We start from the raw sequence: 17,067 nt of genomic DNA on the forward strand, positions 1-17,067 counted from the left end.
GACGAGGGGTGATACCCCAAAACACGTGTCCAGGGATGGCGAAGACAGCGAAGATAGCAGAAGATCGAAAGATGATGCATCTCGAACATCTTTACCACATTGACCAGAGTCCTTAGGGGCGACACCGCCGGTGTGTGAGTAGTGTTCGACCCCACCCCCATTTGTAACTTTAAAGCTCCCGTGAGCAGTGGGCTGACGAGCCTGGGATCCCGCACCTACGTGCATGAGTGGTACTATACCTGGCAGATATTGGCAGCCATCGGCAACCCCAGTACACGGCCTATCCCTGCTGACGAGGGGTGATACCCCGAAACACGTGTCCAGGGATGGCGAAGACAGCGAAGATAGCAGAAGATCGAAAGATGATGCATCGCGAAACTTTACTACATTGACCAGAGTCCATAGGGGCGACACCGCCAGTGTGTGAGTAGTGTGCGACCCCACCCCCATTTGTAACTTTAAAGCTCCCGTGAGCAGTGGGCTGATGAGCCTGGGATCCCGCACCTACGCGCCTGAGTGGTACTATACCTGGCAGTTATTGGCAGCCATCGGCAGCCCCAGTACACGGCCTATCCCTGCTGACGAGGGGTGATACCCCGAAACACGTGTCCAGGGATGGCGAAGACAGTGAAGATAGCAGAAGATCGAAAGATGATGCATCGCGAACACTTTACTACATTGACCAGAGTCCTTAGGGGTGACACCGCCGGTGTGTGAGTAGTGTGCGACCCCACCCCCATTTGTAACTTTAAAGCTCCCGTGAGCAGTGGGCTGACGAGCCTGGGATCCCGCACCTATGCACCTGAGTGGTACTATACCTGGCAGATATTGGTAACCATCGGCAACCCCAGTACACGGCCTATCCCTGCTGACGCGGGGTGATACCCCGAAACACGTGTCCAGGGATTGCAAAGACAGCGAAGATAGCAGAAGATCGAAAGATGATGCATCGCGAACACTTTACTACATTGACCAGAGTCCTTAGGGGCGACACCGCTGGTGTGTGAGTTGTGTGCGACCCCACCCCCATTTGTAACTTTAAAGCTCCCGTGAGCAGTGGGCTGACGAGCCTGGGATCCCGCACCTACGCGCCTGAGTGGTACTATACCTGGCAGATATTGGCAGCCATCGGCAACCCCAGTACACGGCCTATCCCTGCTGACGAGGGGTGATACCCCAAAACACGTGTCCAGGGATGGCGAAGACAGCGAAGATAGCAGAAGATCGAAAGATGATGCATCTCGAACATCTTTACCACATTGACCAGAGTCCTTAGGGGCGACACCGCCAGTGTGTGAGTAGTGTTCGACCCCACCCCCATTTGTAAATTTAAAGCTCCCGTGAGCAGTGGGCTGACGAGCCTGGGATCCCGCACCTACGTGCCTGAGTGGTACTATACCTGGCAGATATTGGCAGCCATCGGCAACCCCAGTACACGGCCTATCCCTGCTGACCAGGGGTGATACCCCGAAACACATGTCCAGGGATGGCGAAGACAGCGAATATAGCAGAAGATCGAAAGATGATGCATCGCGAACACTTTACTACATTGACCAGAGTCCTTAGGGACGACACCGCCGGTGTGTGAGTAGTGTGCGACCCCACCCCCATTTGTAACTTTAAAGCTCCCGTGAGCAGTGGGCTGACGAGCCTGGGATCCCGCACCTACGCGCCTGAGTGGTACTATACCTGGCAGATATTGGCAGCCATCGGCAACCCCAGTACATGGCCTATCCCTGCTGACGAGGGGTGATACCCCGAAACACGTGTCCAGGGATGGCGAAGACAGCGAAGATAGCAGAAGATCGAAAGATGATGCATCGCGAACACTTTACTACATTGACCAGAGTCCTTAGGGGCGACACCGCCGGTGTGTGAGTAGTGTGCGACCCCACCCCCATTTGTAACTTTAAAGGTCCCGTGAGCAGTGGGCTGACGAGCCTGGGATCCCACACCTACGCGCCTGAGTGGTACTATACCTGGCAGATATTGGCAGCCATCGGCAACCCCAATGCACAGCCTATCCCTGTTGACGAGGGGTGATACCCCGAAACACGTGTCCAGGGATGGCGAAGACAGCGAAGATAGCAGAAGATCGAAAGATGATGCATCGCAAAACTTTACTACATTGACCAGAGTCCATAGGGGCGACACCGCCGGTGTGTGAGTAGTGTGCGACACCACCCCCATTTGTAACTTTACAGCTCCCGTGAGCAGTGGGCTGATGAGCCTGGGATCCCGCACCTACGCACCTGAGTGGTACTATACCTGGCAGATATTGGCAGCCATCGGCAACCCCAGTACACGCCCTATCCCTACTGACCAGGGGTGATACCCCGAAACACGTGTCCAGGGATGGCGAAGACAGCGAATATAGCAGAAGATCGAAAGATGATGCATCGCGAACACTTTACTACATTGACCAGAGTCCTTAGGGACGACACCGCCGGTGTGTGAGTAGTGTGCGACCCCACCCCCATTTGTAACTTTAAAGCTCCCATGAGCAGTGGGCTGACGAGCCTGGGATCCCGCACCTACGCGCCTGAGTGGTACTATACCTGGCAGATATTGGCAGCCATCGGCAACCTCAGTACATGGCCTATCCCTGCTGACGAGGGGTGATACCCCGAAACACGTGTCCAGGGATGGCGAAGACAGCGAAGATAGCAGAAGATCGAAAGATGATGCATCGCGAACACTTTACTACATTGACCAGAGTCCTTAGGGGCGACACCGCCGGTGTGTGAGTAGTGTGCGACCCCACCCCCATTTGTAACTTTAAAGCTCCCGTGAGCAGTGGGCTGACGAGCCTGGGATCCCGCACCTACGCGCCTGAGTGGTACTATACCTGGCAGATATTGGCAACCATCCGCAACCCCAGTACACGGCCTATCCCTGCTGACGCGGGGTGATACCCCGAAACACGTGTCCAGGGATTGCAAAGACAGCGAAGATAGCAGAAGATCGAAAGATGATGCATCGCTAACACTTTACTACATTGACCAGAGTCCTTAGGGGCGACACCGCCGGTGTGTGAGTTGTGTGCGACCCCACCCCCATTTGTAACTTTAAAGCTCCCGTGAGCAGTGGGCTGACGAGCCTGGGATCCCGCACCTACGCGCCTGAGTGGTACTATACCTGGCAGATATTGGCAGCCATCGGCAACCCCAGTACACGGCCTATCCCTGCTGACGAGGGGTGATACCCCAAAACACGTGTCCAGGGATGGCGAAGACAGCGAAGATAGCAGAAGATCGAAAGATGATGCATCTCGAACATCTTTACCACATTGACCAGAGTCCTTAGGGGCGACACCGCCAGTGTGTGAGTAGTGTTCGACCCCACCCCCATTTGTAACTTTAAAGCTCCCGTGAGCAGTGGGCTGACGAGCCTGGGATCCCGCACCTACGTGCCTGAGTGGTACTATACCTGGCAGATATTGGCAGCCATCGGCAACCCCAGTACACGGCCTATCCCTGCTGACCAGGGGTGATACCCCGAAACACATGTCCAGGGATGGCGAAGACAGCGAATATAGCAGAAGATCGAAAGATGATGCATCGCGAACACTTTACTACATTGACCAGAGTCCTTAGGGACGACACCGCCGGTGTGTGAGTAGTGTGCGACCCCACCCCCATTTGTAACTTTAAAGCTCCCGTGAGCAGTGGGCTGACGAGCCTGGGATCCCGCACCTACGCGCCTGAGTGGTACTATACCTGGCAGATATTGGCAGCCATCGGCAACCCCAGTACATGGCCTATCCCTGCTGACGAGGGGTGATACCCCGAAACACATGTCCAGGGATGGCGAAGACAGCGAAGATAGCAGAAGATCGAAAGATGATGCATCGCGAACACTTTACTACATTGACCAGAGTCCTTAGGGGCGACACCGCCGGTGTGTGAGTAGTGTGCGACCCCACCCCCATTTGTAACTTTAAAGCTCCCGTGAGCAGTGGGCTGACGAGCCTGGGATCCCACACCTACGCGCCTGAGTGGTACTATACCTGGCAGATATTGGCAGCCATCGGCAACCCCAGTACACGCCCTATCCCTACTGACCAGGGGTGATACCCCGAAACACGTGTCCAGGGATGGCGAAGACAGCAAATATAGCAGAAGATCGAAAGATGATGCATCGCGAACACTTTACTACATTGACCAGAGTCCTTAGGGACGACACCGCCGGTGTGTGAGTAGTTTGCGACCCCACCCCCATTTGGAACTTTAAAGCTCCCATGAGCAGTGGGCTGACGAGCCTGGGATCCCGCACCTACGCGCCTGAGTGGTACTATACCTGGCAGATATTGGCAGCCATCGGCAACCTCAGTACATGGCCTATCCCTGCTGACGAGGGGTGATACCCCGAAACACGTGTCCAGGGATGGCGAAGACAGCGAAGATAGCAGAAGATCGAAAGATGATGCATCGCGAACACTTTACTACATTGACCAGAGTCCTTAGGGGCGACAACGCCGGTGTGTGAGTAGTGTGCGACCCCACCCCCATTTGTAACTTTAAAGCTTCCGTGAGCAGTGGGCTGACGAGCCTGGGATCCCACACCTACGCGCCTGAGTGGTACTATACCTGGCAGATATTGGCAGCCATCGGCAACCCCAATGCACAGCCTATCCCTGCTGACGTGGGGTGATACCCCGAAACACGTGTCCAGGGATGGCGAAGACAGCGAAGATAGCAGAAGATCGAAAGATGATGCATCGCAAAACTTTACTACATTGACCAGAGTCCATAGGGGCGACACCGCCAGTGTGTGAGTAGTGTGCGACACCACCCCCATTTGTAACTTTACAGCTCCCGTGAGCAGTGGGCTGATGAGCCTGGGATCCCACACCTACGCACCTGAGTGGTACTATACCTGGCAGATATTGGCAGCCATCGGCAGCCCCAGTACACGGCCTATCCCTGCTGACGAGGGGTGATACCCCGAAACACGTGTCCAGGGATGGCGAAGACAGCGAAGATAGCAGAAGATCGAAAGATGATGCATCGCGAACACTTTACTACATTGACCAGAGTCCTTAGGGGCGACACCGCCGGTGTGAGAGTAGTGTGCGACCCCACCCCCATTTGTAACTTTAAAGCTCCCGTGAGCAGTGGGCTGACGAGCCTGGGATACCGCACCTACGCGCCTGAGTGGTACTATTCCTGGCAGATATTGGCAGCCATCGGCAACCCCAGTACACGGCCTATCCCTGCTGACGAGGGGTGATACCCCGAAACACGTGTCCAGGGATGGCGAAGACAGCGAAGATAGCAGAAGATCAAAAGATGATGCATCGCGAAACTTTACTACATTGACCAGAGTCCATAGGGGCGACACCGCCAGTGTGTGAGTAGTGTGCGACCCCACCCCCATTTGTAACTTTAAAGCTCCCGTGAGCAGTGGGCTGATGAGCCTGGGATCCCGCACCTACGCGCCTGAGTGGTACTATACCTGGCAGTTATTGGCAGCCATCGGCAGCCCCAGTACACGGCCTATCCCTGCTGACGAGGGGTGATACCCCGAAACACGTGTCCAGGGATGGCGAAGACAGTGAAGATAGCAGAAGATCGAAAGATGATGCATCGCGAACACTTTACTACATTGACCAGAGTCCTTAGGGGTGACACCGCCGGTGTGTGAGTAGTGTGCGACCCCACCCCCATTTGTAACTTTAAAGCTCCCGTGAGCAGTGGGCTGACGAGCCTGGGATCCCGCACCTACGCACCTGAGTGGTACTATACCTGGCAGATATTGGCAACCATCGGCAACCCCAGTACACGGCCTATCCCTGCTGACGCGGGGTGATACCCCGAAACACGTGTCCAGGGATTGCAAAGACAGCGAAGATAGCAGAAGATCGAAAGATGATGCATCGCGAACACTTTACTACATTGACCAGAGTCCTTAGGGGCGACACCGCCGATGTGTGAGTTGTGTGCGACCCCACCCCCATTTGTAACTTTAAAGCTCCCGTGAGCAGTGGGCTGACGAGCCTGGGATCCCGCACCTACGCGCCTGAGTGGTACTATACCTGGCAGATATTGGCAGCCATCGGCAACCCCAGTACACGGCCTATCCCTGCTGACGAGGGGTGATACCCCAAAACACGTGTCCAGGGATGGCGAAGACAGCGAAGATAGCAGAAGATCGAAAGATGATGCATCTCGAACATCTTTACCACATTGACCAGAGTCCTTAGGGGCGACACCGCCAGTGTGTGAGTAGTGTTCGACCCCACCCCCATTTGTAACCTTAAAGCTCCCGTGAGCAGTGGGCTGACGAGCCCGGGATCCCGCACCTACGTGCCTGAGTGGTACTATACCTGGCAGATATTGGCAGCCATCGGCAACCCCAGTACACGGCCTATCCCTGCTGACCAGGGGTGATACCCCGAAACACATGTCCAGGGATGGCGAAGACAGCGAATATAGCAGAAGATCGAAAGATGATGCATCGCGAACACTTTACTACATTGACCAGAGTCCTTAGGGACGACACCGCCGGTGTGTGAGTAGTGTGCGACCCCACCCCCATTTGTAACTTTAAAGCTCCCGTGAGCAGTGGGCTGACGAGCCTGGGATCCCGCACCTACGCGCCTCAGTGGTACTATACCTGGCAGATATTGGCAGCCATCGGCAACCCCAGTACATGGCCTATCCCTGCTGACGAGGGGTGATACCCCGAAACACGTGTCCAGGGATGGCGAAGACAGCGAAGATAGCAGAAGATCGAAAGATGATGCATCGCGAACACTTTACTACATTGACCAGAGTCCTTAGGGGCGACACCGCCGGTGTGTGAGTAGTGTGCGACCCCACCCCCATTTGTAACTTTAAAGCTCCCGTGAGCAGTGGGCTGACGAGCCTGGGATCCCACACCTACGCGCCTGAGTGGTACTATACCTGGCAGATATTGGCAGCCATCGGCAACCCCAGTACACGGCCTATCCCTGCTGACCAGGGGTGATACCCCGAAACACATGTCCAGGGATGGCGAAGACAGAGAATATAGCAGAAGATCGAAAGATGATGCATCGCGAACACTTTACTACATTGACCAGAGTCCTTAGGGACGACACCGCCGGTGTGTGAGTAGTGTGAGACCCCACCCCCATTTGTAACTTTAAAGCTCCCGTGAGCAGTGGGCTGACGAGCCTGGGATCCCGCACCTACGCGCCTGAGTGGTACTATACCTGGCAGATATTGGCAGCCATCGGCAACCCCAGTACATGGCCTATCCCTGCTGACGAGGGGTGATACCCCGAAACACGTGTCCAGGGATGGCGAAGACAGCGAAGATAGCAGAATATCGAAAGATGATGCATCGCGAACACTTTACTACATTGACCAGAGTCCTTAGGGGCGACACCGCCGGTGTGTGAGTAGTGTGCGACCCCACCCCCATTTGTAACTTTAAAGCTCCCGTGAGCAGTGGGCTGACGAGCCTGGGATCCCACACCTACGCGCCTGAGTGGTACTATACCTGGCAGATATTGGCAGCCATCGGCAACCCCAATGCACAGCCTATCCCTGTTGACAAGGGGTGATACCCCGAAACACGTGTCCAGGGATGGCGAAGACAGCGAAGATAGCAGAAGATCGAAAGATGATGCATCGCAAAACTTTACTACATTGACCAGAGTCCATAGGGGCGACACCGCCGGTGTGTGAGTAGTGTGCGACACCACCCCCATTTGTAACTTTACAGCTCCTGTGAGCAGTGGGCTGATGAGCCTGGGATCCCGCACCTACGCACCTGAGTGGTACTATACCTGGCAGATATTGACAGCCATCGGCAACCCCAGTACACGGCCTATCCCTGCTGACCAGGGGTGATACCCCGAAACACGTGTCCAGGGATGGCGAAGACAGCGAATATAGCAGAAGATCGAAAGATGATGCATCGCGAACACTTTACTACATTGACCAGAGTCCTTAGGGACGACACCGCCGGTGTGTGAGTAGTGTGCGACCCCACCCCCATTTGTAACTTTAAAGCTCCCATGAGCAGTGGGCTGACGAGCCTGGGATCCCTCACCTACGCGCCTGAGTGGTACTATACCTGGCAGATATTGGCAGCCATCGGCAACCTCAGTACATGGCCTATCCCTGCTGAGGAGGGGTGATACCCCGAAACACGTGTCCAGGGATGGCGAAGACAGCGAAGATAGCAGAAGATCGAAAGATGATGCATCGCGAACACTTTACTACATTGACCAGAGTCCTTAGGGGCGACACCGCCGGTGTGTGAGTAGTGTGCGACCCCACCCCCATTTGTAACTTTAAAGCTCCCGTGAGCAGTGGGCTGACGAGCCTGGGATCCCACACCTACGCGCCTGAGTGGTACTATACCTGGCAGATATTGGCAGCCATCGGCAACCCCAGTACACGGCCTATCCCTGCTGACCAGGGGTGATACCCCGAAACACATGTCCAGGGATGGCGAAGACAGAGAATATAGCAGAAGATCGAAAGATGATGCATCGCGAACACTTTACTACATTGACCAGAGTCCTTAGGGACGACACCGCCGGTGTGTGAGTAGTGTGAGACCCCACCCCCATTTGTAACTTTAAAGCTCCCGTGAGCAGTGGGCTGACGAGCCTGGGATCCCGCACCTACGCGCCTGAGTGGTACTATACCTGGCAGATATTGGCAGCCATCGGCAACCCCAGTACATGGCCTATCCCTGCTGACGAGGGGTGATACCCCGAAACACGTGTCCAGGGATGGCGAAGACAGCGAAGATAGCAGAATATCGAAAGATGATGCATCGCGAACACTTTACTACATTGACCAGAGTCCTTAGGGGCGACACCGCCGGTGTGTGAGTAGTGTGCGACCCCACCCCCATTTGTAACTTTAAAGCTCCCGTGAGCAGTGGGCTGACGAGCCTGGGATCCCACACCTACGCGCCTGAGTGGTACTATACCTGGCAGATATTGGCAGCCATCGGCAACCCCAATGCACAGCCTATCCCTGTTGACAAGGGGTGATACCCCGAAACACGTGTCCAGGGATGGCGAAGACAGCGAAGATAGCAGAAGATCGAAAGATGATGCATCGCAAAACTTTACTACATTGACCAGAGTCCATAGGGGCGACACCGCCGGTGTGTGAGTAGTGTGCGACACCACCCCCATTTGTAACTTTACAGCTCCTGTGAGCAGTGGGCTGATGAGCCTGGGATCCCGCACCTACGCACCTGAGTGGTACTATACCTGGCAGATATTGACAGCCATCGGCAACCCCAGTACACGGCCTATCCCTGCTGACCAGGGGTGATACCCCGAAACACGTGTCCAGGGATGGCGAAGACAGCGAATATAGCAGAAGATCGAAAGATGATGCATCGCGAACACTTTACTACATTGACCAGAGTCCTTAGGGACGACACCGCCGGTGTGTGAGTAGTGTGCGACCCCACCCCCATTTGTAACTTTAAAGCTCCCATGAGCAGTGGGCTGACGAGCCTGGGATCCCTCACCTACGCGCCTGAGTGGTACTATACCTGGCAGATATTGGCAGCCATCGGCAACCTCAGTACATGGCCTATCCCTGCTGAGGAGGGGTGATACCCCGAAACACGTGTCCAGGGATGGCGAAGACAGCGAAGATAGCAGAAGATCGAAAGATGATGCATCGCGAACACTTTACTACATTGACCAGAGTCCTTAGGGGCGACACCGCCGGTGTGTGAGTAGTGTGCGACCCCACCCCCATTTGTAACTTTAAAGCTCCCGTGAGCAGTGGGCTGACGAGCCTGGGATCCCACACCTACGCGCCTGAGTGGTACTATACCTGGCAGATATTGGCAGCCATCGGCAACCCCAATGCACAGCCTATCCCTGCTGACGAGGGGTGATACCCCGAAACACGTGTCCAGGGATGGCGAAGACAGCGAAGATAGCAGAAGATCGAAAGATGATGCATCGCAAAACTTTACTACATTGACCAGAGTCCATAGGGGCGACACCGCCAGTGTGTGAGTAGTGTGCGACACCACCCCCATTTGTAACTTTACAGCTCCCGTGAGCAGTGGGCTGATGAGCCTGGGATCCCGCACCTACGCACCTGAGTGGTACTATACCTGGCAGATATTGGCAGCCATCGGCAGCCCCAGTACACGGCCTATCCCTGCTGACGAGGGGTGATACCCCGAAACACGTGTCCAGGGATGGCGAAGACAGCAAAGATAGCAGAAGATCGAAAGATGATGCATCGCGAAACTTTACTACATTGACCAGACTCTATAGGGGCGACACCGCCAGTGTGTGAGTAGTGTGCGACCCCACCCCCATTTGTAACTTTAAAGCTCCCGTGAGCAGTGGGCTGATGAGCCTGGGATCCCACACCTACGCGCCTGAGTGGTACTATACCTGGCAGTTATTGGCAGCCATCGGCAGCCCCAGTACACGGCCTATCCCTGCTGACGAGGGGTGATACCCCGAAACATGTGTCCAGGGATGGCGAAGACAGTGAAGATAGCAGAAGATCGAAAGATGATGCATCGCGAACACTTTACTACATTGACCAGAGTCCTTAGGGGTGACACCGCCGGTGTGTGAGTAGTGTGCGACCCCACCCCCATTTGTAACTTTAAAGCTCCCGTGAGCAGTGGGCTGACGAGCCTGGGATCCCGCACCTACGCACCTGAGTGGTACTATACCTGGCAGATATTGGCAACCATCGGCAACCCCAGTACACGGCCTATCCCTGCTGACGCGGGGTGATACCCCGAAACACGTGTCCAGGGATTGCAAAGACAGCGAAGATAGCAGAAGATCGAAAGATGATGCATCGCGAACACTTTACTACATTGACCAGAGTCCTTAGGGGCGACACCGCCGGTGTGTGAGTTGTGTGCGACCCCACCCCCATTTGTAACTTTAAAGCTCCCGTGAGCAGTGGGCTGACGAGCCTGGGATCCAGCACCTACGCGCCTGAGTGGTACTATACCTGGCAGATATTGGCAGCCATCGGCAACATCAGTACACGGCCTATCCCTGCTGACGAGGGGTGATACCCCAAAACACGTGTCCAGGGATGGCGAAGACAGCGAAGATAGCAGAAGATCGAAAGATGATGCATCTCGAACATCTTTACCACATTGACCAGAGTCCTTAGGGGCGACACCGCCAGTGTGTGAGTAGTGTTCGACCCCACCCCCATTTGTAACTTTAAAGCTCCCGTGAGCAGTGGGCTGACGAGCCTGGGATCCCGCACCTACGTGCCTGAGTGGTACTATACCTGGCAGATATTGGCAGCCATCGGCAACCCCAGTACACGGCCTATCCCTGCTGACCAGGGGTGATACCCCGAAACACATGTCCAGGGATGGCGAAGACAGCGAATATAGCAGAAGATCGAAAGATGATGCATCGCGAACACTTTACTACATTGACCAGAGTCCTTAGGGACGACACCGCCGGTGTGTGAGTAGTGTGCGACCCCACCCCCATTTGTAACTTTAAAGCTCCCGTGAGCAGTGGGCTGACGAGCCTGGGATCCCGCACCTACGCGCCTGAGTGGTACTATACCTGGCAGATATTGGCAGCCATCGGCAACCCCAGTACATGGCCTATCCCTGCTGACGAGGGGTGATACCCCGAAACACGTGTCCAGGGATGGCGAAGACAGCGAAGATAGCAGAAGATCGAAAGATGATGCATCGCGAACACTTTACTACATTGACCAGAGTCCTTAGGGGCGACACCGCCAGTGTGTGAGTAGTGTGCGACCCCACCCCCATTTGTAACTTTAAAGCTCCCGTGAGCAGTGGGCTGACGAGCCTGGGATCCCACACCTACGCGCCTGAGTGGTACTATACCTGGCAGATATTGGCAGCCATCGGCAACCCCAATGCACAGCCTATCCCTGTTGACGAGGGGTGATACCCCGAAACACGTGTCCAGGGATGGCGAAGACAGCGAAGATAGCAGAAGATCGAAAGATGATGCATCGCAAAACTTTACTACATTGACCAGAGTCCATAGGGGCGACACCGCCGGTGTGTGAGTAGTGTGCGACACCACCCCCATTTGTAACTTTACAGCTCCCGTGAGCAGTGGGCTGATGAGCCTGGGATCCCGCACCTACGCACCTGAGTGGTACTATACCTGGCAGATATTGGCAGCCATCGGCAACCCCAGTACACGGCCTATCCCTGCTGACCAGGGTTGATACCCCGAAACACGTGTCCAGGGATGGCGAAGACAGCGAATATAGCAGAAGATCGAAAGATGATGCATCGCGAACACTTTACTACATTGACCAGAGTCCTTAGGGACGACACCGCCGGTGTGTGAGTAGTGTGCGACCCCACCCCCATTTGTAACTTTAAAGCTCCCATGAGCAGTGGGCTGACGAGCCTGGGATCCCGCACCTACGCGCCTGAGTGGTACTATACCTGGCAGATATTGGCAGCCATCGGCAACCTCAGTACATGGCCTATCCCTGCTGACGAGGGGTGATACCCCGAAACACGTGTCCAGGGATGGCGAAGACAGCGAAGATAGCAGAAGATCGAAAGATGATGCATCGCGAACACTTTACTACATTGACCAGAGTCCTTAGGGGCGACACCGCCGGTGTGTGAGTAGTGTGCGACCCCACCCCCATTTGTAACTTTAAAGCTCCCGTGAGCAGTGGGCTGACGAGCCTGGGATCCCACACCTACGCGCCTGAGTGGTACTATACCTGGCAGATATTGGCAGCCATCGGCAACCCCAATGCACAGCCTATCCCTGCTGACGAGGGGTGATACCCCGAAACACGTGTCCAGGGATGGCGAAGACAGCGAAGATAGCAGAAGATCGAAAGATGATGCATCGCGAACACTTTACTACATTGACCAGAGTCCTTAGGGGCGACACCACCGGTGTGAGAGTAGTGTGCGACCCCACCCCCATTTGTAACTTTAAAGCTCCCGTGAGCAGTGGGCTGACGAGCCTGGGATACCGCACCTACGCGCCTGAGTGGTACTATTCCTGGCAGATATTGGCAGCCATCGGCAACCCCAGTATACGGCCTATCCCTGCTGACGCGGGGTGATACCCCGAAACACGTGTCCAGGGATTGCGAAGACAGCGAAGATAGCAGAAGATCGAAAGATGATGCATCGCGAACACTTTACTACATTGACCAGAGTCCTTAGGGGCGACACCGCCGGTGTGTGAGTAGTGTGCGACCCCACCCCCATTTGTAACTTTAAAGCTCCCGTGAGCAGTGGGCTGATGCGCCTTGGGATCCCGCACCTACGTGCCTGAGTGGTACTATACCTGGCAGATATTGGCAGCCATCGGCAACCCCAGTACACGGCCTTTCCCTGCTGACGAGGGGTGATACCCCAAAACACGTGTCCAGGGATGGCAAAGACAGCGAAGATAGCAGAAGATCGAAAGATGATGCATCTCGAACACTTTACTACATTGACCAGAGTCCTTAGGGGCGACACCGCCGGTGTGTGAGTAGTGTTCGACCCCACCCCCATTTGTAACTTTAAAGCTCCCGTGAGCAGTGGGCTGACGAGCCTGGGATCCCGCACCTACGTGCCTGAGTGGTACTATACCTGGCAGATATTGGCAGCCATCGGCAACCCCAGTACACGGCCTATCCCTGCTGACGAGGGGTGATACCCCGAAACACGTGTCCAGGGATGGCGAAGACAGCGAAGATAGCAGAAGATCGAAAGATGATGCATCGCGAACACTTTACTACATTGACCAGAGTCCTTAGGGGCGACACCGCCGGTGTGTGAGTAGTGTGCGACCCCACCCCCATTTGTAACTTTAAAGCTCCCGTGAGCAGTGGGCTGACGAGCCTGGGATCCCACACCTACGCGCCTGAGTGGTACTATACCTGGCAGGTATTGGCAGCCATCAGCAACCACAATGCACAGCCTATCCCTGCTGACGAGGGGTGATACCCCGAAACACGTGTCCAGGGATGGCGAAGACAGCGAAGATAGCAGAAGATCAAAAGATGATGCATCGCGAACACTTTACTACATTGACCAGAGTCCTTAGGGGCGACACCGCCGGTGTGTGAGTAGTGTGCGACCCCACCCCCATTTGTAACTTTAAAGCTCCCGTGAGCAGTGCGCTGACGAGCCTGGGATCCCGCACCTACGCGCCTTAGTGGTACTATACCTGGCAGATATTGGCAGCCATCGCAACCCCAGTACACGGCCTATCCCTGCGGACGAGGGGTGATACCCCGAAACACGTGTCCAGGGATGGCGAAGACAGCGAAGATAGCAGAAGATCAAAAGATGATGCATCGCAAACACTTTACTACATTGACCAGAGTCCTTAGGGGCGACACCGCCGGTGTGGGAGTAGTGTGCGACCCCACCCCCATTTGTAACTTTAAAGCTCCTGTGAGCAGTGGGCTGACGAGCCTGGGATCCCGCACCTACGCGCCTGAGTGGTACTATACCTGGCAGATATTGGCAGCCATCGGCAGCCCCAGTACACGGCTTATCCCTGCTGACGAGGGGTGATACCCCGAAACACGTGTCCAGGAATGGCGAAGACAGCGAAGATAGCAGAAGATCGAAAGATGATGCATCGCGAACACTTTACTACATTGACCAGAGTCCTTAGGGGTGACACCGCCGGTGTGTGAGTAGTGTGCGACCCCACCCCCATTTGTAACTTTAAGGCTCCAGTGAGCAGTGGGCTGACGAGCCTGGGATCCCGCACCTACGCGCCTGAGTGGTACTATACCTGGCAGATATTGGCAACCATCGGCAACCCCAGTACACGGCCTATCCCTGCTGACGCGGGGTGATACCCCGAAACACGTGTCCAGGGATTGCGAAGACAGCGAAGATAGCAGAAGATCGAAAGATGATGCATCGCGAACACTTTACTACATTGACCAGAGTCCTTAGGGGCGACACCGCCGGTGTGTGAGTAGTGTTCGACCCCACCCCCATTTGTAACTTTAAAGCTCCCGTGAGCAGTGGGCTGACGAGCCTGGGATCCCGCACCTACGTGCCTGAGTGGTACTATACCTGGCAGATATTGGCAGCCATCGGCAACCCCAGTACACGGCCTATCCCTGCTGACGAGGGGTGATACCCCGAAACACGTGTCCAGGGATGGCGAAGATAGCAGAAGATCAAAAGATGATTGTAGGAGAGTAGGGTCTGCAATCCTATGATCACCCAGATTTTTGCTTTTTGCTGCACTGGTTTATGACTTTCCCTGGCTGTGGGCCTGCTAATCAGACCCACAGCCTAGCTGTTCTCTCTATCCAAATTGTACTCAGGTACTGAATTGGCACTGGGCCCTCTCCAAGTCCCTGTACCCAGGGCTGAGGTGCACCCAGAAGTCTCCCAGGGGCTGAAGCATGTATTGTGCCACCCCTGGACTGACTAACTAAACTGACACAACTGGCTGCACAACAGCTGGGGCAAGGTGGTGTACTCACCCTTTGCTTTAGATATAGTATACCTATATCTAACCCTAACATGGACACACAGATCTCCTATCAGTCACTCCTATGGCAGGCCTTAACAATCCTGAAGGCAGAGTGCTTGGAATCGTGTGAGATGGTGCTCTGGCATGAGCTGAGCCTGTCTGCGGCTTTCGGGATCTATCCCTTAGCCGTTTCCATGATATCGCATACCATATACTCTTAAGTGCATTATAATCCTCGCGGTTATATGCCAACTCTGGTATCGCTTTATCAAAACATGTCGAGTAAGGTGTCATACGAATTGGAATACTAACCCCTCGCCAATTCTGGCGACGGGGTCAGCATTCCACCCTTCTAGAGGGACACGACATGTATGTAACCTCTAACCCCGGTTAAAGTCAAACAGAGCCTCAGCTCCACAAAATGGATGCTGCCACCGAGACACAAGTCTGCCCTCCTGCTGCTGGGAGTCCTCCCAGAGCAGGAGATAAGGACAAAGGGTTTCCTGCCAGGGGCGGTGCCAGCACCGTCCCAGACAGGATTTTGTGTATCCTAGGTAGGCAGGGCTTCAGAGGAAGGTGACTGCAAGTGGCACCCCGGTGCTCACTATGCATAGGCCGGCTTGAACCAGTTCCAGGGACACTCCAGACCCTGAGCTGGGGAAAAGCCCGCCAAGGAAGTGGGTGTAACCACCCCCCTCCTGGTCCCACCCATAGGGCAGGAATTAGTCGTGTGCCAGCCCCCTTTTCCCAGATAAAGGTAGGAGCAGGCCCCCTTCCAAATTAGATCATCTTTGGAATCAAGACACGACTTTCTACGAAAGGACTTCAAGATTTCCTTCTTCAAGATTCTCCCTTGTGGCTAAGGAGTAGTCACCCTGCATCCGCAGGCACCATCGCAAGAACACTGCGGTCTGCTGTAAGTCCTTCCTCCGGAATCCGACTGCCCAGCTCGACAAGACCCGGCTTCCCTGGCACCTCCGACCTCTACTCACCTCTACAGCCAAGCTGAGAACCGTGAGTGCGACGAGACCTCAAGGGACCGACTATTGCCAAGACTGCACGACTTCTGCACAGCAAGCCCGCCGAGTAATTTCCTGGTGAGTGCTTTGGGGTCCGAGAAGCCCCGACCCTGAGCAGCTCCAGCACCGAAGATCAGCCCCCCAGCATCTCCACGATCGGCGTGGGGCCCTTCTGCTTTTTGCTGCTCACCGCGTTGTGTGGCTACTAGCCCGCTGGCTTGTGGCCTTCTGAACGACGCCCGACGACATCACTGCTGCTGGTCTGGTTGCTCCAGACTGGCCCTTGCTCCCTTCCAGAAGAGGAGCACCCCGGACCCTCCTGGTCCACTCAAGACGCCATTTTGAGTCCACCGCGTGGGCTTGAATTAGTCAAGGCTTTGTTGCCCAATCCTGGGTTCTTCGACGCCGACAGCTTCATCCATCGTGGGACAGCTCGCCTCTCCATCCTGGTCGCCGACAACGCCTCCTGGTCCGTGAGATCTGCAGAGCCAGCGTCGCCCACTCACCTAGTCGAGGTGACTACCATCCGGTGCCCTCCTGGTGCCCACTTACTACTGGCTAGTAGTCACGAACTTGGTCCCCTCTGCTTTCAGGTGTCATCCATCTTCCAGATCC

This window comes from Lissotriton helveticus, chromosome 8 (assembly GCF_964261635.1).
Source record: "Lissotriton helveticus chromosome 8, aLisHel1.1, whole genome shotgun sequence".
In the NCBI taxonomy this organism is placed as follows: domain Eukaryota; kingdom Metazoa; phylum Chordata; class Amphibia; order Caudata; family Salamandridae; genus Lissotriton; species Lissotriton helveticus.